Source organism: Protopterus annectens, chromosome 1.part0, assembly GCF_019279795.1.
Source record: "Protopterus annectens isolate FY-2018-M chromosome 1.part0, PAN1.0, whole genome shotgun sequence".
Lineage (NCBI taxonomy): Eukaryota > Metazoa > Chordata > Ceratodontiformes > Protopteridae > Protopterus > Protopterus annectens.
This window is the reverse complement of record NC_056725.1, coordinates 1,054,651,065-1,054,674,356: the sequence shown is the minus strand read 5'-3', so window position 1 is coordinate 1,054,674,356 and position 23,292 is coordinate 1,054,651,065. Positions and strand designations below refer to the sequence as shown.

At 39.8% G+C, this 23,292-nt stretch overlaps 1 protein-coding gene across 1 annotated transcript in view; it reads right to left on the bottom strand.

The window, feature by feature from the left end:
• Nucleotides 1–23,292, bottom strand: part of LOC122799591 (sialomucin core protein 24-like) — a 1,278,225-nt gene that overhangs the window by 778,326 nt on the left and 476,607 nt on the right. The gene's annotated exons all lie outside the window — the stretch shown is intronic.

Sequence of the window (23,292 nt, the reverse complement as noted above, 5' to 3'; positions counted from 1 at the left end):
CCTTCTTTCTGGTTTGACCACTGGACTGATCTCTGGGTCTAACTTTGTAGAATACACAACTGGAAGTTTGCCTAACTTGTCATCGAAAACATCAGTATATTCTGAGAAAATAGTTTCAGTAAAACTAGAACTGGGGCATGTGCTTATACGATGGACTTCTTTGGTAAAGGAAAGCCGATTCATTCTCAAACTGTCTGAGACCCAACAGTTACTGCACAGGTCTTTGAGCTACATAGAATAGTAACTGTTCCCAGCTAAATAACATGAAAGCACTACTGAGCCTTCAGTTTGAATTTCTTCACTTCCATAAGCAACATGTTTCGCACAACTGGCTACATTAAGTTGCTCACCAGCTCTCACTTTAGTAAATGTTTCTGCTGACATAACTTTACACTCGGAACCAGTGTCTACTTTGAGCTTGATGGGTTTACCATGGATCAGGAACGTACAAAACACTTCATTCTTTGCCAGTAAATCTACAGCATTCTTTGCTAGTAAAGCTACTGCATTAATCTTTTCAACAATTACTGATAACACAATCTACATAAAAAAAAGTAGGGTTGCAGCTTTCTAAATGATCAACTTGTTTTTTAAGTAACCTTTTTTATAACTGAGTGAGTTTTATTTGATTTGTAAAACATTTGAAAATAGTTCCAGTTTTTACACTTGTGGCATTGCTGACCAAATGCTAAGTACTTTTCTCTTGTTTAGACTCATGGTTGGCACCACAATTGTGACTGTTAACAATAAAGCTTGACTTGTGTTTTGCTGACTCACCCTTGTACTGCACTGGGCATGCTTCTTTAACTGAACTAGTCTTAGAACTTGCTAGAAGACGTCAGGTTTTCCTTACCATGCCTGCAGGGCTGCAGCTGCCATGTACTTAGGCCTGTTTCTGCTAGCCACATGCTGCATGCTGTCTACATTTACTCTAGAGTCTGCTGAAACCTTGCTCTTATCCCTTGCAAGCATACTTGTGCCTTTCTGTTACTTCATGGATTTGACAAATCTCAATAGCTTTACTCAGAGTTAAATCACTGTCTTGAAGCAAAATCTTTATCACAGCAGTACTATTAATACCACACATAAGCCTGTCTTTTAAATCACCAAACCTACACATTTTAGCTTTGTTTCTCAGATCAGTAATATAAGCTGCCAAAGTTTCTCCTGGCCTTTGATCTCTTGTCTAAAATAAATGCCTCTCTCTAATGTAACATTTGTATTGGGGTTGCACATTTCTCTGAATTTGCATTTCAGACACTCTGGGTCTTCCCTTGATTCAGCCTGTACAACAGTTTGACGGTTCTTCCATCTTCTTCATATACTGCTAGTGCATACACAAATGAACGCGGTCTTTCAGTGGCCTGTGACCCAGCTATGTCTAACAAAATGAATCCCCTGTTGCGTGCATCTTTGTCGGAATAAGCTGCTTGTATGAAAATATCAGTCTTGCTCAAATTATATTCTCCAGTTCTCTGCAATATTCTGATCCAATACAAGTGGACTTGGTCAGTGAAATGCCTCTGCCATATTTGTCAGAAGAAAAATTCAAACGAGTCACATCCTGCCTCAGGTGATGAAAAAGTTCTTTATTAGCAGCTAACCAGATTACACAGCATGTTGGCCAAGATGATCTCCTCTGGTCAACTTGTTTACTGACATCAACTTTTATACTGCAAGCAAAACAACTTTTTGTTACATTTCTGACCGTTGACAGTTGGCTATGGAAAAACACCTGTGGTAAACATGTTTATCAAAAATTACCTCAAACCAACAGTTAGTGCAGAATGTTCAAGAAGTACAGAATGTTCAGTTCAACAATGGTAGCTCAAAGTTTCCAGGACACACAGCCTGCTTCAGTAAATTAACTCTTACTCGGCCGTGCGTCCTTATCCCAGGCTTCACTAAGCTATAACCAAATCTCTTTAGTCTGAAAAGCAGAAAACAGTTATTCAGGTTTATAAGCAATGCTACATTTTGTTCACAGATGAGGCCCATCTTTGATAGGCATATCCCAACAAATAACATGCTCACTTTGCAAGAAGAGGAAAAAGACAAATAACAGTATGTTTTTAAAACTTTTCTCTTAACATTTCCCCCCTGAAAACACTTTGTCTTTTTATTTCAGCAATATATGGTTAAAAACTAAGTTTTTCTTTGCATACATTCCTTCATTGGCAAGACAAACTTAAACTTCAAAAACATTTGCAAAAAGTCACATTTCAATGTATTCACTTTCACCAGTCTGTTGCAATTGCTGGTACATCGTCTTCGTAACAGCAGTATCAACCAGTCTTTGTAGAAGACCTCTGATACAGGGTATACAACAGCAACCACATACCACCACGATAGCCACAGCGACTCCGGACACCAGGAAACTGCTGATGAGATGACTCCATTTTCCAAACCACGCTTGTAGAAAGTCTGTAAAGGGATTATTTACCCCAGAGTTCTCTGCCAATTCTTCGGATAACATTTCCAAACCTTTCAAAGCTCGAGTGATACTTCCGTCAGGCGCAGTGTTGTTTGGAATGTACATACAACAGAAAGTCCCAAACATCCTGCAAACACCTCCTTCTTTGGCCAGGAGCATATCCAACGCAATTCGATTTTGCCATGCCACCTGCGAAGTGGCGCATATCCAACGCAATTCGATTTTGCCATGCCACCTGCGAAGTGGCCTCTAGTTGTTCAGCAATTCCTTTCAATGCATCTTTGGTATAGTTCACAAAACGCTGCTGGTTATAGTAAATGTAGTTGATCCAGTCCACATTCTTATTAGGTTGAATCCAGACAAAGATGGATGTAAAACCAGCTGCTATTTGGTTTATTGCTTTGTATTCATCAGGTACGCCAATGCTATCGATGTAGATACAGTTATCGAAGGATTGCTTCGGTGCCTCTCTTTTCTCCTACTCAACCACTTCGGCTTTATTTCAGGTTCTAAGAACAGAAGTTAAGACCACGGAGCTGAGCCACCAACTTTAAATAAATCCAAAACTGGTCTTTTATTATACGAGAACAAAACACTGATACCACGTATCACAAGCGCTTTCGCTCGGATGTTCCGAGCTTTTTTATAATAAAAGACCAGTTTTGGATTTATTTAAAGTTGGTGGCACAGCTTCGTGGTCTTGACTTCTGTTCTTGGTTCCGTTCTCTGAATTGTTTTGGCTTAATTTTTATTTCAGGTTCTCTTACAAAATTGCTTGCTGGAACTGGGAAAATGTAGAATGGCAGAATTAACTTTACAAGTGCACAAGTTCCCCTCCAGGGAATCGTAAGCCTTGATCTGAGTTTGTTGTCTCCACATAACCACCATACGTCTGATAAACTATGAGTTTGGTTCTCCAGAAATGGATTCTCATTGCAATAGTTCTGTCCCATATTGCCATAATTCTTCCCTGTGCCATCTCTGGAACTGCACATATACGAACCTGGACAGGAAATTACTGCAGGCGGTTTCCCAACTTTGCTTATGACTGGAAAACGCTGAGTTTCCTTTTTGCATTTATCTTCAATTTTGTTGAAGAATTAATTTCAACAGACACGTTGGGTTACCTTCATCTTGCATCAATGGGACTGTCGCTAGTTGCCGTTTACCTTCAGCACAAGAAACACAGTTCTCACGATGTGCCTCTCAGGTACCATATCTAACCCAAGATAACCATTCATTATGGTGTACGAATCCAGTCTCGAGTAACAATTGTTCTTCTGTGAAGGCAAAATCTACTTTACTTGTCTCATTCTTAAGGCTTTGTACTTTAAGTCGGAGGGTCCCCAAAAGATCAGTTCCAATTGGAAGAGACACTCCGATTCCATAAACTCCTGAATCACTTTCTTGTGGTGACACAATGGTTATAGTAATTACTTCGGTACCTTGGAAATGCGCAATTTTTATTCTTTGTTGCCTGCTTTTATCTTTCTCTGGTATCACTGCACCACTTGTTTCCCATCCATTCACATCTGTTGACCACCAAACATTTGACCAGGACGTACAGTCTCTATTGCACAAATATTTTGCACAAGTCAAGAAATCATCATTGTTCCATTTAGAACAGTCCAAAATTCCTTCACAAAGTTTCACTTTAAACACAGTAGTAACACCTGTTTGCACTTGCAGCACCACCATTCCTTTTTCTCTTGCAACTGTTCCTTCTCGTATGGACATATTTACTTTCACCACCAAAATCATCATCATGTAACAGTTCAAGCACCAGTTGAAAATGGCCATCCTCCCTAGGGACTACCTCGCGCCGTTGGTTTCCTCACTGGGTTTGAGATGAACTAACCCCTATTGGGCTAATCCCCCTTTTGTAGCCAGACTTTGCGCTCAGAGGTCCGGTGGAGTTTGACCAATATCAATGGCAGATGGAAAAGTCTTGAGTTTTTTACAGTGGGTGATATGAATCCACAAAGTCCTCTCAGCGATCTTTACAGCCGTAGGTGTCGAGATAAGTACTTGGTATGGGCCTTCCCACCTGGGGGATGACCAATTCTGTCTCTTCACAATTCGGATCCACACCCAGTCCCTGGGTGCCACACTTAACAAGGTTTCATTTCTAGAATCTGCAAAGGAGTCATTGGTTACAAGAGATTTGACATTTAGCAGCTTCTTCATATAATCTGCGAGATCCTCACCCCCCTCACGTTCTGCTGGCAACAATCCTTGCCACTGCGGGACATAATATGGTCTCCCAAACAAATGTTCAAATGGTGTAAGTCCTTTGTAGGAGGGTGAGATTCGCATATACAGGAGTGCCAAAGGAAGGCACGCAGTCCATGATCTATGTGTTTCTGACATCAGTTTGCGGAGCTTACTCTTCAAGACACCGTTGTGTCTTTCCACCAGTCCAGCTGACTGGGGATGGTAAGCACAATGGTACTTTAAATCAATTTGAAACACTTGACCCAACGTCTGAACAATCTGGTTAACAAAATGAGACCCATTATCACTGTAAATGCGTCTTGGTAAACCAAATCGGGGAATTATTTCTGTAGTCAAAAGCTTTGCTATTGTCTGTGCATTCGGATGCTTCACTGGAAAAGCTTCTACCCATTTAGAAAAAGCATCAATAATGACTAAACAGAACCTTTTTTCTTCTGAGGGTGTCAATTCAATAATGACTAAACAGAACCTTTTTTCTTCTGAGGGTGTCAATTCAATAAAGTCCATACAGAGTGTGTGGAATGTATATGGAGGGGTGGGGAATGCCTGCTGAGACTTTTTAACTCCCCCCTGAGCATGATACTTTGCACACAATAAACAAGATAAACAGAATTGCTTTGCATAAGTTGAAAACCCCTTACACCAAAACACCTTGGACACTATTTGAATCATTGTGTGTACTCCTACATGAGCAGGTCCATGGCTAACCAATGCCGCATACCTAAAAAGGTTTGAGGGTAATAACATTTTGCCATCTGATGCCCTATACAACCCATCCTTTTGAGTGATACCATATTTTACCCAACAACATTTTTCCTTCTGTGTCGTCAATGTTTGCATTACTTTTAGTGTCTCTAAGTCTAAGAGGTGTCCGGGCTCTAAATCATTGTCATGCAAAAGCAAATCATTTTCTTGAGCTGCCTGTTTTGCAGCCATATCAGCAAGTGCATTTCCCCTGGAGACAGGATCTTTTCTGTTGGTATGTGCGGAACATTTACATATCGCTATCTGAAGTGGTAGTTGCACTGCATCTAACAACTGTAAAATTAAATCTCTGTGATTTATTGGTTTGCCTGTCGCAGTAACCATTCCCTATTCTTCCATTGTTGAGCGAAAACATGTACAGTGGAGAAAGCATATTGACTATCTGTATAAATTGTCACCTTTTTACCCTCCCCTAAGGTACAAGCTCGAGTCAAAGCCACCAACTCAGCTGCTTGTGCAGAATAAATGTTTGACAATCTTTTTGCCTCCAAAACTTCAGTTTCTGTGGTGATAGCATACCCTACTAGTGTTTTTCCTACAGTGTCTTTCTTTGCTGATCCGTCTGCAAACAAAACGAGATCAGAATCTACCAACGGAATATCCGTTAAATCTGGTCAGGGAAGCACTTTGTCATGAATGCTCTCTAAACAAACGTGTGGAGTACCTTCTTCTGGAGTCTGGTCGGGGAAGCACTTTGTCATGAATGCTCTCTAAACAAACGTGTGGAGTACCTTCTTCTGGAGTCGGCAAAAGTGTCGCCAGATTAAGAGTAGTACATCTTTCTATGGTCATATGAGGCTGTGTCAGCAGTATTGTCATACGTGACAAATGTCGACTAGGAGATAAAAAGGTTATCTTATCTTGCAAAAGTATAGTAGCTACTGAATGTGGAACCCGCAATTGTAATGGGTGAAACAAAACTAATAATGCTGAGGCTTGCACTGCCATGGCGACTGCCACTACAGCTTGAATACAATGCGGCAATGCCCTTACAACGGGATCTAATCTGGAGGAGTAGAAAGCTATCGGTCTCTGTTTATCCCCATGTACTTGTACCAGAACCGAAGTCGTATATCCTCCTTTACAATCAACCATTTGTATAAACTGCTTAGAATAGTTGGGAAAACCCAAAACAGAGGATCTTGCTATCAATTGCTTAATTCTATTAAATGCCTGTATTGCCGTATTTGTCCACTGTAAATCATTCTTAGCTGCCATGGGAGTGTCATAGATTAGTGCAGTCAATAGCCCTACTTCCTCAGCATAGTTGGGGATCCAACTTCTACAAAAAATAGTCACACCTAAAAAGGACATAATCTCCCTCTTAGTTGTGGGCATAGGTGCCTCAAGAATTGCTTGTTTTCTTTTGTTCTCCAATTGTCTACCTGCCTGCGAAATTAAATAACCCAAGTACTTTACTTGTGCTTTCCACAATTGTAATTTTTCTTTATTTACCTTATGTCCTTGCTCAGCTAAAAATCTAAGAAGGGCAAGGGTATCCCTTTTACAACTTTCCTGCATGGGTGAGGCCAACAAAATATCATCTACATACAATAGAACCTGGCTTCCCTGTGGGGGAACAAACTGAGCTAAATTCGCAGCCATTTCTTGTGCGAATATTGTCAGACTCTCACAATAACCCTGTGGCAATCTGGTGTAGGTGTATCTTTTACCTTGATAAGTGAATGCAAACCAAAATCTACTCTCCTTATGTAGTGGTATGGAGAAAAAAGCATTGTTTATATCTATGACAGAAAAATATCTATGCTGAGGTAGTAAATCATTAAGTAGTGTATAGGGGCCAGGGACCACTGGTGCTCTTGGGATCACAGCCGAATTAGCTGCTTGTAAATCCTGAACCAACCTCCATGACCCATCCGGTTTCTTTACAGGAAACAACAGAATATTGCAGGGTGAATCTGGGCATTCAACAAAAATGCCTACCTGTTTTAGCTGCTCAATAACTGGCTTAATTCCTTCCTCTGCTTGTTTACTTAGTGGGTATTGGTGCTTACGAGGTCTAAAACCTGACTTTGGAGTTATACAAACTTCACCTGCTGTTTTCATCAGTCCCACATCCCCTTTACCTTTTGACTGTAAATCTACAGGTAAGGCACTTAACGCACTATCCTCCTCTTGAGTTAGAAAGATTTGTCATGCCATTTCTGTTTTGTCATCCCTGAAGTGCACACTTGGTTGTGCCCAAGTCACCCAATTTAATCTTTGTACCTGGATCTGTTGATCCTTCAACTGACTTTCGGACATTGTGTCCCAATTCGTTACCTTTTTCACCAAATCTACCCAATGTGTCCCCACCGCTTTAGTAATTGAAATATGTGGGCTATAACCTGAGCGATATAAAGAACTCATTTCCTTGGTCAAAGTACAGGTTACTACTGTATTACCTTGCGTATCCCAAAACATATCATTCAAAATTATCCTTGCACGTTTGTGCTTAAAAAATTCTTTTTCAAATTCTTTATCCGGACCAGGGGCCTTTCTATAGAACATTGTACAATGTAAGTGTGCCGCAACCTGCGGTGACCCGCTCCTAGATTTACTTAAAGCTAGATTGATCAAATCTGTATCAACCCTCCCTGGCCTGTTTTAAATCAAGTCCTGGCTATACCAGTAAAACAAGTCTTGTACTCCCTGTACCACCAAGCCATTCGCTAACCTTTTCGCCTCAATGCCTTTAGGTGTGGGAATTGCCGCTCACAAATGCATCAAATCTCTTCCCAGCAAATTAACTGGACAAACTTTCGATATAATTACCCTACACCTAACAGTTTGGTTTGTTTGCGGATCTGTGAACAATAGAGGATGTGACGGTGGTTCCTTATAGATTTTCCCGTTTGCCGCTTTCACAAGGACAAACTCATCTGTTTCGTAGTTCGGAGGCAGAACTGCTGGACCCAAAAGTGTACACGATGCACCTGAATCACATAAAAACTCCATTCTGTCCCTCAACCAAAATCTCTTATCATGGGTTTTTGATCTAGATGCATAGCAATACCCAAATTTGCCAGGTTTATGACTTCACAGTCACAATCCCGCCCTTCCTTATGAGTGTTCTGACATTCATCGCAGAGAGCGTCTGCCTCATCATCATCACAATCATTCTCACTTTCTTCTTCTCTACAATAATGAATCTGGCGCCTTCTTTTACTATCATATAGTCATGCGGAGCCCTTGTTCGTAAGCTGTGGGAGGTGTTGCCACTCTTCACAGTCGGCAGCGAAGTGCCCACGTCTACCGCACTTAAACATTTTCCACATTTTAACCTTCCCTCATATTCCTCAGAATGTCCACCAGGTTCATTTAACGTGTCCCATTTCGGGCCCCCACGTTTTTTACGCTACCATGGGGCCCTTGCCCCCTTTGGTCCTGTACCAAGAATATACCACCATCATCCCCTACTGCTAACACTTGTACTTTCTTTTTCTTTTTTAAATTGAAATGTCTCTCAGCATGCCGTGCATATTCAAACAAAGGTTGCAGTCTACATGTTCTATGATCTACCATATGGTTAGTTATAAAACTACTTATCGGAGCCCTACAACCCTTAAGAAAAGCATTTTTCAACTGCTGTTCATATGGACTATCATTGGTCTGATCCTGCGGAATCATCATTCCACAATGGTTATTGAACACTTCTGTCAATCTTACAATATAGTGATCTACAGATTCATCATCATTTTGAATGCACTGGTTTATTACTGTCCAATCTGCTCTTGGACGCCTCTTATCAGAAATTCTCTAACATATCAGTGACTCGCGTGTCTAACACCCCAGAATTATGCTTTAATGTAGTGCCGTCATCTGCCTTACATGTCCAAGTACCACAAATTAAGTGCCAATCTGGACCCAGGATTTGTCGCAGTACTTGTTCTACTTCTAAACCATTTAGATGATAACTTAAACGCATACCAACTATGTCCTCAGAAAACTTTTGGAAATTAACCTTGGGATGAAGAATACCATCTGTAGCTCGTTTTATATCCTCTCTAGCCCAGGGACGATAAACTAAAATAGTTGGTTCTTGTCCAACATCCCCTGCTTGTGGGTTTGCAACTTGTATTAAGGGAAGAGCTTCTGAGTAGTCAGAAAGTTTAATGGCCCAGCGTCCTTGCCCTACTGGTCCTGACCTTAACTGCATAGGTTGGTCTACCTGTTGCAAAGCAATCTTTGGTACTGTGGGAATTTGTGTGTAAATTGGAGGGGTCACAACATTTCCTTGAGCAGTCAATAACCCACCCTGCTGTACAGATCCCACATATTCAGGCTGATATTGAGGAGGTTCTGCCGGTACGGCAGCAGCAATTTCTCCATACGGTGGGGCAGTTGCCTGCCTTTGTACCCCACAAACTGTATGCTCATCCTCCTTATCTAAAAATAAAGCTACTTTTCCACTTGGCACCAGTGATCCCTTTTGATTTATTTGTTCTTTTTCCTGGCACTGTTTCTTTTATAGCTCGTTTATTTGCTTCTTCTAACCATTTTTGTGCTTGGGGAAATCCCAATTGTCTTTGCTTCTTAGTTCTAGTTCCCGCATCTCTTTTCAAATCTCTAATCAATTTTGCACAGGCATTCTTATTCAGGGTACCATCAAAATCATATTTCAACTTCCACTTTTTCAAATATTTAACATTATTTTTGTTTAAACCTTTCATATACTTAGCATCAACATTTAAACAGGCATCACTCTCACACTTGCAGCAACTCGAACCCATGTTTCCCCTAGATTTCTTACTTTAGGACTGTATCAAAGTTATTTTACAGGGCTTATTATAAAATGGGGCTATCTTAACGGGTGATCCTAACAAAATAAGCTAAACAAGTAATCCTACCCACCCTTAACTAAAAATAAAACCCTTGTTGACAAGATTAAATTAAAAGAAAATTTATTTTTCATCCTACCTGAACCAGATGAGACTCCGTTTCCCCTTTTGGTTCAGAAACCATCCCTCAGATAGGGATCAGAGAGTGGCCGGCCTCCTCTCAACGACAAATCAGTCGGAGGGCTTTTAGTCGAGGGAATCTTAAGATGAGAAACCCTCACCTGCACAGGTTTTTCGGTCTCTCTGTCGGTCTGATCCGTATCTTCGTAGAGGTTTCCGGTCCGAAGGACCAAAATGTCAGAAGAAAAATTCAAACGAGTCACATCTGCCTCAGGTGATAAAGTTCTTTATTAGCAGCTAACCAGATTACACAGCATGTTGGCCAAGATTATCTCCTCTGGTCAACTTGTTTACTGACATCAACTTTTATACTGCAAGCAAAACAACTTTTTGTTGCATTTCTGACCGTTGACAGTTGGCTATGGAAAAACACCTGTGGTAAACATGTTTATCAAAAATTACCTCAAACCAACAGTTGGTGCAGAATGTTCAAGAAGTACAGAATGTTCAGTTCAACAATGGTAGCTCAAATTTTCCAGGAGACACAGCCTGCTTCAGTAAATTAACTCTTACTCGGCCGTGCGTCCTTATCCCAGGCTTCACTAAGCTGTAACCAAATCTCTTTATTCTGAAAAGCAGAAAACAGTTGTTATTCAGGTTTATAAGCAATGCTACATTTTGTTCACAGATGAGGCCCATCTTTGATAGGCATATCCCAACAAATAACATGTTCACTTTGCAAGAAGAGGAAAAAGACAAATAACAGTATGTTTTTAAAACTTTTCTCTTAACAATATTAACACATACCAGTGAAAGCTTTTGCAGGTATGCACGAACACCCACACATATGACAGAAATTTATGCCAGTACTTGTAACTATGCCCGATAGCACAACAAGCTTCTAAGTAACTGAACTTTGCAAAATAAGTCTCTCTGGCACAAGAACACTCTTGAAATCACCTCTTACAGTGTGAGAAACATTTCAAAGTAATTGCACTGTGTGAATAAACTGGGCAGAAGAAGCTCAGAGTAAGAAACATTTCAAAGTAAATGCACTTTGCGAATAAACAGTACACAGCACAGTGAAACTCTTCCAAAATGGCTGTACTTTGCTAAGTAACTCTTTACAGTGCAAGAAACGCTCTGTAAAGGTGGCCCTTTGTGAACCCAGCACAAGAAACTTTTCGAAATGGCTGTATTTTGACTGCATTTCACAAAATAGTTGCACTTTGCACACAAACTCTTCGGAATAAAAATACAGTAATAAATACACAGTGTAAGCACTCTTACACACTTTGAGATACTTTGAATATTTCTAGTTATGCCATGTATAGCTTTAATCAATGCAAAATAGTAGTTTGTGCCAAAACACAGTAATTTGCCAAAAAACATGCAGTTGGTTTGCTTTATTTATGCTTAATGTGCCCCTTTTTGTCTTTATTACATTTCTTTGGTCCGTTTTTCTCTTTTCATGCCCATTATACTTTTCTTGTGCTCGTTTTACTTTAAACATGCTTGCTTTGCAATTCCGGGTTAACTCTGAACCCCCGTATGTGCTTTTCTGAAAATCATTTTATCATATATCTTAGCTTCGAACATTTCGTTTAATAAACTTTTTGTACCTTTTGTTTGCTTAATAAACGTTTCCGTGCAATTCGCGTGCTTAATGCGTTATGTGCCCTTGTAATGCTCAGTTTTATTTTTTTAATAAAAACTTGCGCAAATGATTTATTTCATTACCTTTGGCTTGTTTCTGGCCCTTTTTTTGCTCTCAATTCTTTTATTTTACCTTCACTATTAACTCTGCACCTTATAGCTCTGAAAAGCAGTCTCTGGAATCCCAGTTCTGACACCATGTCGCTCCTCTGGTCAGGATAAAAAGAGGCGAACATTTGTGGGTTCTGTTCAAGCAGCTTTATTATATATGAGCACATCAGATTGAGGCTTAGTAATTTTAACTTAGATAAACTTATAAACAGACTCTCACTCATACATGCTCACACTCTGGCTGCTTTCCTAAAATGGCACTGAAGCTAGCACATGCTGTCCTTGGAAATGCTTCTTAAAGGTACGACACACAAGTCCTACATCTTCCTTAATCTTTCTGTGTGTGTGTATATCATCATGAAACACTTTTATAATTGTGGTTTAAAATTGTTGTAGGCCACTATGAGCTTGGATTTGGTGGATTTTTCACATTTGTATGTATTACTGATATTACAACTTCTATTCCCCCTTTTGTTTTGTACCTTGTTGAATAAGTTTCCCCATCTTCTAATCTCTGCTTTCTCTCATTTACCAAAACACTGCCAGTACTGAGTTGCTTCCAGCTGACTTCCCCTTTGCCACCTTTCTCCATATGTTTGATATTTCTTCATTTTCAATTTTCTGACTTTCCATCATCTCTGGGCATTCCTATTTCTACTCCTCCATTCCTTCTTTCCTCTTTTTATCTATTCCTGATATAATCCTAGACAATATTCCTTTAAAATGTTTTAGTATTTTTCAGCTTTGATTCTAGTAACTTCCTCTACCCCAGTGTCCTTTTACATCCTGTTCTCTTAATCTTGCCAGTACCTTTGTTTATTTTAAGCCTTACCCCAAATCAACAATCTCCACTGCTGTTCTCTTAAGCCACACATTTTTTGTCGTCCAGACCTTGTATTTGTCTTTGTGTCCCTTTCTTTCCCTCCTTTGTTTGCCCTTCACATTCTTTAGGTGTACCAGTTCTCTTTTTAACTTCCCTGTGTTTTCCTTCCCTGACTCTCTCCCTTTGCATTTCCATTGCATCGTTTTAATTGTCTAATGTTATCTCACGTCTCTGTCTCTTATGGATTATTCTCTAATGTAGTCTTATATTTCCTAATTTCTTCCTGTCATCTTCACTTTTTAATAAGTGTGTTGGTATTCTCCAATGTCTGTCTAAAATTACTTCGGTTTCCCCTTAATCCTTATTCCTATTACTCTTTCATCTGACATTGCTGTAAGGTTTATTTTTGTTTATTTCACTCATTGGGCATGTCCTTTACTTAATGGTAGCATCTATCAGTTATGAAATGGGTATTGTACCTGGCTGAATAATGAGTATATTCTTCTCCTACCTGCATTACAGTATCCACCTCCCTCGTATCTGTCCATCCTGCTGAGTTAAATCTACTTTTCACTGTCCTTCATTCTCTGGATCCCTTTTCCACCTCTCTCTTTTTAATTGTTGTATTTCAGTCTCCTAGCACTGTTGCCATTTCCTCTTGAATTTTCGCAATTACAATCATAATTCCTTTCTTTTTTTCTGCTCCTGTAGGTGGGATATAGATTGTGACTATTTTTTCTCTTTATGACTTATCCGTTACCCCAGATTCTCTCCTTTTCATCTTCTATTTGCAGAGGGAATACCATTATCACCACTCATTTTTGCCTTTTCCTTCTCTGATGCGCTTGCTGCTAACTTATACCTCCCCAGTTGGTTATGTTCTTCCTTACTTAGATAGTTCTCTTGAAAATCTTGTTTCTGGCCTCTATCTCTTCATGTGTACCAGTATTCTTTTTTTTGTTTTTATCTAGTCATAAACACTGTGGTGTTGCTGCGGTAGCGTTGTCGCCTCACAGTAAGAAGTTGTCCTGTTCGATTCTCAGCTAAAGCGTCTTCTGTGTGGAGACATGCGTGAATGGGCGTACCTTCATTGAAGGTTGTGCGTCAGGGCTGGCAACTCTTTACGTAAAAATCTTCTGCCAGTCATTAGCGGACCAGAGTTCCGCTGTGGCGACCCCTAACCGGGAAAAGCCGAAAGATACAACAACATGTAGTCCGCAAACATTCCAGGCTTTAACTGTTAATTTAACTCCTGCCATGTTCTTTTTTTCTTAGTCATTCCTTCTTTCCCTTTATTTGTCTTTGTTCCCCCTCTCCGTCCAATGTCCTTGTTACCACTACATTTCTTTTTGTTGTTTTCTTGTACCACAGCAGTCCCTCTTATATCCTCTTGCCTTTCCCTTACTACCAGTTCCTGCTTTTTGAATTATATGTACATTTTTTACATATTTTCTTTCCCTACAGAGTTTTCTTTTCTCTGTTAGGTAGGTACCATGTCCTGCCCCTTATTGACTCCATTACTGTGATTTGTGCCTTCAGCTGCAAAGGTCTTCAATATGCTCCGTACAGCAGTTGCTTCTTTCTTTTTCTCTCTCTCTCTCTCTCTCTCTCTCTCTCTCTCTCCACCCCTTCTTGTTCTTATGCACACTTCTCCTTGATCATTTCCCCTCTTCCATTATCTGTTTCTTCGTACTGTCCGTCTTCCCCCTCCTCAGTTTCTTCTTTATACACGTTTTTCTTACCCTATTTTTTTTTACTTACTTGACTATCTCTGACCTTCCTCTATGTAAATAATTTTTTGAGTGCCGAAAGCCAGAGAACCTTGTTTGGCTAGGCTTATATAGGCCCATTGCATTTTTCCTCTTGTTCACTTTATCAGTTTCAAATTGTGTACTGTCATTTTTCCTTTTCCCTTTATCCCTCTTCTATGCTCTGCTGTATCTACTTTTACTTAATTTAACCATCCCTTTACCTACCTACGTCTTCCTTGTTACACACATTTCCCCCTTACTAATTTGTCCTCATTTGTTCCCTTGTTCCCAGCAATGTTTGCAGTGTGTATTGTTTACTCTTCTCTGCTCTTTATTTTTCACTTCTTGCCTACTTCCACTTTCTTATCATTTTTACTATACTGTTTCAAGTTCATTTCCCTCACTTACTCTCTCCTTTTCTTTTTGGTGCTAGTGATCTTACTGTTTTTATTCTTGGTAGTATTTGTCCTTTCCCGTATCTCTCTCCCCTTTGCTTTCTTGGTAGTATTTGTCCTTTCCCGTATCTCTCTCTCCCCTTTTCTTTCTCTCCATTAACCTTGCGCCTCATTTCCCTTACTCTTTCTTATCTGTTTTTTTCTCCTATCTGTTTTATTTTGTATACATCATTCTGTTTGTGTCTCTTCCATTGCAGTCCATTTTACTACTTTCCCTGTCCTGTTTTATCACCTCTACCATCTTTCGTTTTATATTTTATTTTTTTTGTTAAACCTGTTAATTCCCCCAAATGCATTCTGCCCTTCCAATAATACTTTCTTTACTTGCTCTTGTCTGTCGTTGCATGCTGTTCCCTTCCATCATTTACATTGTGCAGTTTCCTACCTACTGTATTTTCTTCCCTCTTTAGTCTTGTAGAACTTGTATTTCTTGTCTAGTTATGCTGTATCTCTCTCTCTCTCTCTCTCTTACCATGGTACTAATGTTATTCCCCCAGACGTTAATCTTAACTCTGTCCTCTCTACCACGGTGATCTGTTCCTATTCTTTGCCCCCATGCTCTACTCTAGTGAACGATTCCTGTCTTACAGGTTCGTAGGTGTGTGTAATCTAAAGGCCACTAGGGCTCTTACAAGTTTAGGCATTCAACCCAAATGTGGCCCACAAATTAGATTTATGTGGGGGTGGGGGATTTACAGACTGCCTCTATCCATTAGAAACATAGGCTCCAGGATGGGGATTAATTAAGATTATTCATCCGTTGCTCCAAGTTGTGCTTAAAAAGGATTATGGAGGAACTCTGCTTCACATGGATAGGGAGCCTGTTCTAAGGAATGTGAATTCTCTGCAAAATGTATCTGTGTGTCCATGTCCTATTTGTATCACAAGAAAAAAATTGGCTTTTTTAATGCAGTAATTCTGATGCTGTTTGTTTTGCAGATGTGCAAAACGTTACTCAAAACAGGGTCCAGGGATGCCTTGCACACCCGACAAAGATCACCTGTCGTAGTCTGTATGATGCAGAGTAAATAGACAGGGCTTTGAGGCAGTCCACCTAAGACAATTATTTTACTCCCTGTATTCTTTTGGTAAGGGACTTTTGTGGAAATTCCAATTGCTGCATGTGTTTGGACAGGTACATACCAGAGGGGGCATTATACTCGGTGATGGGTCTGATGAGGGTCGAGTACACTGATAAGATGACCTGTCTTGGACGTAGGTGCCATGCCTTAATTATAAGTTGAGCAAAATAGAGGGATTTCCTTACTACCTTGGGCACATGTTGGTTAAAGGCTAGGCTACTATCTACATGAGTTCCCAGATCCCTGAATAGTGAATCAACTTTTAGGGGTGTTTATTGATAATCTAGTTACCTGGGGTGGCTGACTTCCCAAACGTTACAGTAATGCGTTATTTGACATTGAGTTTTAAGCAATGAGTTTGGCACCAAGTATTTTTCTGCGTTAGGCGATCCTGAGGGGGTGTCCTAATCTTGGGGGGGGGGGGATTCTGTAACTACTCCCAGTTTACAATCTGTGCAGTTGGTCAGCCAGAGGCTTTTGACAGAAAGAACGGGCTCAGCACAGAGCCCTGAGGTACTCCAGTGGTGACCAGCCACTTTCTGGAGGTGGCCATGCTGATCCTAACCCTTTTGGGTCATGTCAGTAAGCCAGCTAGCTATCCAGTGTGTTTGTTTATATAGGGGTTTATGCCTAGTTCTGTAAGTTTGTTGACCGCGCCTGAGAGGGGTATTCTATCAAATGCTTTATCCAGCTTGAGGTTTCCCCATTATCCATTGCTTTAGTGACCTTTCATAGAAAGACACCAGCTTCAGTAAGCCTCATCTTCCCTTGACAAACCCAGCCCCGATGGATCCATTGTCTTTAGTTCTCCTGTGTCTTTGTTGATGATTCTTTCCATGTCTTTGCTAATAAGACTAGTCAGATTAATGGATTTGTAGTTCCCAGGATCTGTTGAAGGTCCTCCCTTATGAAGGGGGATGACCATCGCAGTCCCCCATTCTCGTAGCGTGAAACCTGATTTAAGACTGCTGCAAATAGTGACTACGGGGCATACCAGGATGTTATTGGGGCCCACTGAGGCTGCGTTCTTGGCTTTAGCGAGTGCAGCCATTACATAATCCTTAGTTATACTTTGAGGGGTTAATTTTGAGGGCATTTCTTGGAGGGTGAGAGGGGTAAAATTGGAATTGAATTTGTCCTCTGAAAGGTTTGCAGCATTGCCAGAGTCAGTGAATGTGGCACCATTAAACACCAATTCAGCACATTGCTGTGTGCTTGCCCTTGAGGTTTCTGACATAACTGATGAAGGCCGTATACAGTGCATATAAAAAGTGTACAAACCCCTGTTAACATGCCAGGTTTTTGTAATATAACAATATGAGACCACAATAAATAATTTCAAAACTTTTCCCCCTTTAATGTGACCTATAACCTGTACAATTCAGTTGAAAAAAACAAATCTGTTGGGGGCAAAAATATAAAAAAATAAAAAATGTACAATAAGCTGGTTGCATAAATGTGCACACCCTTAAGCTAATACTTTGTTGAAGCACCTTTTGATTTAATTACAACATTCAGTCTTCTTGTGTAGGAGCCTATGGCACATCTTGCCCTGGCAATATTTGCCCACTCGTCCTTGCAAAAGTGCTCCAAATCTGTCAGATTGTGAGAGGATCTCTTGTGCACAGCCCTCTTCAGGTCACCCCACAGATTTATTTATTGGATTTAGGTCTGGGCTGTGGCTGGGTCATTCTAAAACTGTAATTTTCTTCTAGTAAAGCCATTCTTTTGTTGATTTGGATGTGTGCTTGGGGTCATTGTCGTGTTGAAGGGTGAAATTCCTCTTAATCTTCAGCTTTCTAGCAGACGCTTGAAGGTTTTGGGCCAAAAGTGACTGGTATTTGAAACTGTTCATAATTCCCTCCACCTTGACTAAAGCCCCAGTTCCAGCTGAAGAATAGCAACCCCAAATTATGATACTGTCACCACCATGCTTCATTGTGGGGATGGTGTTCTTTTGGTGATGCAAAGTGTTGTTTTTTGTGCCAAACGTACATTTCGGAATTGTGGCCAAAAAGTTTGACCTTGGTCTCATCAGACCGTAGCACATTTTCCTACATGCATTTGGGAGACTTGATGTATTTCAAATTTTATCCGGGTCTGGATGTTTTTCTTTGTAAATGGCTTCCATCTTACAACCCTACCCCATAGGCCAGACATATGGAGAATATGGGAGATTGTTGTCATATGTAGTACGGATTCACTTCATAACACTGAAACTTCATAATACTGAAAATGACAAAACTTCATAATACTGAAGACCAAAATACTGAAAGCTCAAAATACTGAATACTCAAAATACTGAAACTCAAAATACTGAAAACACATATTATGCGTAAACTCAGCTTAAACAACATAAAGCATAGCAATTTCTGCCAAATATATGCAGGGGGGCAAGCCCCCCTGCACTACGATGGGGTCTGCCCTTCACCCCTGCTAATTATATATATCTACTCCAAGATTGCACTTAACTACACTATGTGCAACCTTGGAGTTGATATATTTAATTAGGAGGGGGTGTCATATATTTGGCAGAAATTGCTATGATTTATGTTGTTTAAGCTGAGTTTATGCATAATATGTGTTTTCAGTATTTTGAGTTTCAGTATTTTGAGTTTTCAAGATTTTGAAGTTTCAGTATTTTGGTTTCAGTGTTTTGAGTTTCAGTATTATGATATTTCGATGTTATGAAGTGAATCCGTAGTACACAACCAGTATTTGCCAGAAATTCCTGCAGCTCCTTCAGTGTTGGTGTAGGTCTCTTGGCAGCCTCCTTGACCAGTTTGTCTTGTCGTTTCTTCAGTTTTGGAGGGACCTCCAGTTCTTTGCAACGTCACTGTTGTCCCATATTTTTTTCACTATGTTCCATGGTATATCCAATGTTGTGGAAATTTTTCTGTACCCTTCTGACTAATGCCTCTCAACAATGAGATCCCTTTCATGCTTTGTAAGCTGTCTCGAACCATGGCTTTTTCTGTAGCAGGCAACTGAGTAAATGTCAGGAAAATCCTACTAGGACAGCTGAACTTTATTTGAGGCAAGTCAGAGTCTCTCTGATTGATGGCAGGTGTGTACCCAAGAAGACTGAATGCTGTAAAGGTGCTTCAACAAAGTATTAGTTTAAGGGTGTGCAAACTTATGCAACCAGCTTATTGTACGTTTTTTTATTTTTTGTATTTTTCCCCTAACAGATTTGTTTATTTTTCAATTGAATTGTACAGGTTATAGGTCACATTAAAGGGGGGGGGAGTTTTGAAATGATTTATTGTGGTCTCATTTTTTTTATATCACAAAACCTGGCATTTTAACAGGGGTGCGTACACTATATATATATATATATATAGATAGATATATATATATATATATATATATATATATATAGATATATATATAGATATATATGTATATATGTATATATATATATATATAGATATATATATATATATATATATATATATAGATATATATGTATATATATATATATATATGTATATATATAGATATATATATATCCACTGTAGTCATGGGGGGGGGCTATCTTAACCTCAAAATTTACCTCGTTAGCCCTCTTAGCTTCCTGCTTTAGTTTTGAGAGGGTTTTATCATTATGGGAATTACTCTTCCTTATTTTTGCTATAATTGTTTTTTATCCTGTTTAATTTGGGATGCTACCAGGGCAGTTTATTTGTGGAGCTAGTAGTGGGCTTACTTCTGGTAGGTACAGCAGCATCTGTGCTGCCGTTGACATGGTTGTACAGAGTTTCTGGGAACAACTCCGCATAGGCTGATGTGTCCTCCAGGTTTAGAATGGCAGTGAATTTTGACATGCATTTAGGAATTACTCCAAGGCAAACTAACTTTTAGTAGCTGTTAATGGTTTTACTGGGGTTGCAGAGTTGATTTGATCTTAAAGGAGAAAGCTTTATGATCATACCTGTCTAGGGAGGATGAGACATGGGAGCAGGGTGCAGCATTCTCTCATATTTGCTAGTACAAGGTCCAGTATGTAATGGGTGTATTCACTGTTTGGTCAAGGGTGTTTTTAGTTATAAAGTCCAGTAATCTTTGTGCCTGTAGATTTTAGGCCATGTAGGATTCCCAGTCTTTTTAAAGGGGTAATTAGTCTCCCATGAGTAGGGTGGTAGGTTGGGTGGTAAGTGTCTCCAGTAGGTCCAAATATGCATGTGACCTTCTTGGAACATGGAGGTTGACCTATAGCTGCCCCAGGGTATGGTACAGGGTTTTGTCTATGGACATCTGCATGTGGAGGAACTCTAGTGTGCCATCCTGTTTTAACCAACCTAGCGGTGTGATTGTTGTTGATGTGTATCAAGGCATCTCCACCTTTAGCCTTTGTCTGTGCAGCTTCTGATCTAAAAGTTTGGAAGACACTGAATTCTTGCACTACTAGGGTACTGTCTGTTGCTTTAAACCATATCTAGGTAACTTCCCATATGTCTATATTTTCGAGTGTGAGGAGGGTTTGGAGGGAGTGTAATTTTTTTATTTAGAAAAATCAGTGGTATTCCCTCAAAATGTGAAGTTCACTCCTTGAAATATATTATTCACTTAGTTCACTAATAAAATTTGAACTTTAAAATATGTGCTACAAAATAATAAAATAGTAGATAGTCCACAGTTAAAAAAATGGAATATCCTTTATTGAAACACACAAGTGATCCTAGTGGAGTATAATGAAAAGCATTGAAGACATTCATTTAATGTGTATATAATCAGATTATTTGGCGTAAGGGAGTGGTTAAAGAGGTGGTCTCTGTTAAGAGCAGTAAAAGCATTGAGCAAGAACACCTTCAAGTTCAGTTGAGTTGATTTTGCTATGTCAGTATGCATTTCCTTACTCAGCGTAATCCCTTCCCATTTTTTTTCACCTCCTTTTTTTTAAATCTGTTACTTGCCTGTATTCTTTGACTGTATCCCATTACAATGTCCTGCACATAAGTACATACATCAGGAAGATACTATGTACTGTCATTACTTTGTTGTTCTAACCTCATGTAGCTCAACCGCTGTCTTACTTGGGGAAACAAACATCCGTACTGTTTTTCAGCTTTTTAACCAGCCATACTGTTTCCCATCTAACCTGTCCTGTGCTGGCAGTGTAGCAGTGCAGTTTCCTCATTTTGCTAAGGCTTTTTCTACTTTTTTTTTCTTTTTTCATTCATAATTCTATACTGTTTTAGTTCATTCTACTTTTTGATTGTTCCAGTCAGTATTTCTTTTGTCTCTTCCTTACCATGTCTGTCAGACCTCCTCTATTGAACCTTTCTCCTGTATTGAATATTTTTAATGCTCCTAGCACACTTGTCACCATTTGTGTCATCAGGGCTGTAGTGTGTAATATTTTTGCTACAGTTTGATGTATTCTGTCCAGCTCTACCTTTGGTAAAAGAAGCATGCCTCCCCACCGGGGAAAACCAAAGTCTTATAAGGACTCCCTTTTTACCCAACTTTTCAGCCATAATAATGGGGCTAGTGACACTCCCTATCTGCTTATTACCCCTGCTGTGTTGACCCTCTTTCCCATGGGCCATATACATCTAAAAGGGACATCCTCCCGTCCACAAGGTCATCAGAGGCTAATCTTGTAATCCTCTGGTGGCTCACTGAACAGCTTCTGTGCACCATTGTTAGGTCGTCTACGTGTTGAGCACATGGAAGAGTACCCCGTGTGACCAGGATCCCAGTTTTCATCTTTTTTTGTACCTGATTTGCTAATGTGGGATGTATATCAAATCCATTACCCAGTTTAGCAAGTTTTGTATTCTGTTGTGGTCTTGCTTACATACCTTTCACTGTTCATTCCCATTGTATTCTGTTTTGTCAGATTTCACTGTTTTTGTCCACACACACACACACACACACACACACACACACACAAACACACTCTCTCTCTCTCTCTCTCTCTCTCTCTCTCATGGTGTTTTTACTAGAAATCCTCCTCCTCTGTCTGGATTTATAGCCAGATTTGTTCTGACCCCTCAATATGTCCGTCCATGTGTTAGCTTGTCTTTTTCTTTCCCTGGTTCTTCTGTCGCCTGTGTGCTTCCCTGATAATTTTTACTTTCTGTTTTTTTTAATTATGCTGTTTACAGAATAATGGGAAGTAGCTCATTCTTTGGGTGGGTCTTCTGCCAGCGTTCTCCTTCATTGCCACCTGAAACCAGTCTGTCCTGTCCCTGCATTTCACTGCTACACACCCTTTGATTTGCAGTCTCTTCAAAATTTCAAAGTCATTATCTGGATCTGTAAATGTTTTCACTCTACCCTGGTTGTATATTCTTAGATTTGCAGGGTGTAGCATTCTCCACTTAAAACGCTATTTCGTGCATGCCCTCCTCAGTGGGATGGATGCTTCCCATTTTTGTCTCGTCTCAAATAAAAAAGTCAGTCTACACACATCCTTCTCCACTATGTAGTTTTTTCTCCCTGGCTTCCACAGTTCTTTCAGGGTCTTCTCATACATCTGGTATGTTTGAAGTAATGCAAATGTTGGTCTTGGCCATCTCATTGATTCTTGTCCCAGGCACCACACAGTACTGTGAGATCACCCTCTCTGTAACTCCCTTTCCACCAGACCTGTCCATTTTTTCAGTAACACTTTTTTTAACTGCTCTTTCACTGTCCACCCTTTCAAACATCTGTTGTACACCATTTATTTTAATATATTTCTTTCTTGCCTAGTCCTCTGCATCTGTTGCTTATGCTTCTAAACATTCAAGTCTTACTTTGACTGAGTCTGCTCTTGCCTTTAATTCTTAGTTTTCAGGAAGCATCTCCTGTGTAACTGAAGTACTCATGCCTTCCTTCCGTAATCTTTCTGATTTTGTTGTCTTGTGTGTTTAGGTTACCTGATAGGTACTTTACATGTCTTTTATTCCAGCAGTCTCATTTTCATTGTGACTGTCTCCTTCACCATTACTTCTCATGCAGTCTCCATTTCATTATTATTGTGCTGTCCTCCCATCATCTGCTTTTCTGTCGTCTTTTGGGTATCCATTCGCATTGCTGCTGAGTTATTTTGTTTTTAATTTATCAGCTGTGATTTTTTTTTTCACTTT